This window comes from Myotis brandtii, unplaced genomic scaffold, assembly GCF_000412655.1.
Source record: "Myotis brandtii unplaced genomic scaffold, ASM41265v1 scaffold888, whole genome shotgun sequence".
In the NCBI taxonomy this organism is placed as follows: Eukaryota; Metazoa; Chordata; class Mammalia; order Chiroptera; family Vespertilionidae; genus Myotis; species Myotis brandtii.
This window is the reverse complement of record NW_005371636.1, coordinates 449,976-452,199: the sequence shown is the minus strand read 5'-3', so window position 1 is coordinate 452,199 and position 2,224 is coordinate 449,976.

Here is a 2,224-nt window from a genome sequence, read left to right as displayed (position 1 = left end):
TACAAGACGAGTGTGGATGGGAGAGTTGGAAGGGGTGGACCTCAGCGAACGTACCTCAATCAGATTGAGGATGTTTTTAGCAAAGGCCAGCTTAGGCGTCCCCTCATTAAGTTAATAACAATGTACCTACCTATACAGTTTAAGTTGAAAAAATCTGGCTCTCAAAATAAATTTCAATCGTTGTACTGTTGATATTTAGCTCTGTTGACTGATGAGTTTGCCGACCACTGGCCTAGACAGTTTTCATTGCAAATCCCTTGCTTCTCTATCCTCGACCTTGCGATATGAACATACAAGCAGACGCGTAAAAAGACGACCGCGAGACAAACGCATGATGCTCACTTAGCTTTTGAGTTTTGAACCAAGTGTCCCGAAATGATCAAATCCCAGGTTTATTCGGAGCATCGGAGACTTTAAAATGTGACACCGTGATTACGACACAAAGGGGTTTAAATGCGACGGTCCCGACATTCTAGTTCAAGCAGCCGCATGTCGGTTACATGCGTAACTCCTACATGGATGAGCTCCCGGGATTCCTCCGTTTACATATGGAGGCTGACAATCCAGGGGTTTTGTTTATTACTCATAACTTTACGACCGTTAAACTATCTTCCTGATTTGGACAGAGAGGTGGTCATGAACAGCTGAGATGAAGTAGGTGTACGTTGGAATCAGTTCTCAACGCATCTCATATTCAAGAAATATGACGGGATGGTCTCTGAAAGGGCCAGGACGCTTGAAGCAAAATTTCTCGCCTCTCAGCGTTATGATTAACTTTCCTTAAGCAGATGGACCCTTCACTTGACATATTCATAGTCCATCATGGTGAGCATTGAGGTCCACCTACGTCCTTGACCTTGAATGAGGCCATGTGGCTTAGCCTCAGTGCCGTAGACATTAGGGCTGGGTAATAAACTCTGGGTTGGAGGGCCTGTTCTGTTAGCAGCCTCCCGGCCTCCTCCCCCCAGAAGCCAGGAAGAGCTCCCGGTTGCAGATTGATCCCATGGTGGCCCAGGACCTGGGGGATGGGGGCAGAGGAGGTAAAATTTTCCCCAATGAAACTACTGAATTGGGCGGTAGGGGATTTCTTACAGTGAATGAGTTACAATGGACACAGCACCTGCTTGCCTAGCATTGCTTTATCACCGCTTTGAGCTCACGCAGGCACACGGTGGCATCCTTTCTCTCCTTTTTCCGTCACGGGGAAGCATGGTCAGGAGAGAAAGGGGGGGGGAGATGCCTTGTTATCAGGGGAGGAGATGGGGCAGGAACAGAATATTGGGGACCAGCTAGGATTGCAAGAAACGGGAGTCCTGCTCTGTTAACCGCGGCGGTTTGGTTCCCGTTAAAGAAGGCACATTCTAACCTGGCTGGGAGCTGCACGCGGGACCTGGGAGCGCACCTGGGAGGGCTGTGATCATGGAAAGACGAACAACCTTGTTGCAGAAGCCAGGGCCGCCAGCCCCTGGGAGACCCCCAGCCCTTTGCAGACCCCCAGCCCTTTGCAGACCCTCAGGCCTTTGCAGACCCACAGGCCTTTGCAGACCCCCAGCCCTTTGCAGACCCTCAGGCCTTTGCAGACCCCCAGGCCTTTGCAAATCTCCAGACCTGTGAACTGCCCACTTGGCAGACCCTTTGCCTGCTTCCCCACATCATCCTTGTCCTCCCCAATACAAGCAGCTGGCTGATGGGGGGAGGGGGGCAGGGCAGATGTTTGTGGCCGGCCTGCTGCTCTCCCACGGCGCCGGCAGGATTGGGATAAACGCTAAGTGACTCAATTCTGTGTCTGCTGCTTTGGCTCAAGTCGCGACAGGCAGCCCGGACCCTCTGATGGTCCGGTTACAACAGCATTCAAATGCACCACGTGGGGAAACACACACAGGCATGGTCCCGGGTTCCGTGGTCCCTGGAGGCTCTCCACCTCCCACCTCCGACGCATATAGATGCAGAAATCGGTAGCTTTGCGAGCGAAGAGGAATGAATGGGTTTCCTAGGATCCCAAGGGCCCACCCAGGCCCTATCCCGGGGGGGCCCTGACGTCACCCCGAGTCCTGCTGGAGGGACTCAGCCCCGGGCAGCTCCCCGTAGAAATGTTAATGAGCCCCGGCTCTGAGGCACCAACCACTCCCCTGCTGGGGCCATGACCTCGGGCGGCAGCTTCTGCAGGGAGCTCAGGGCTTCGTGGGCTGTTTTTAATTTAGTCACCTCGGAGACGGAGACAGGA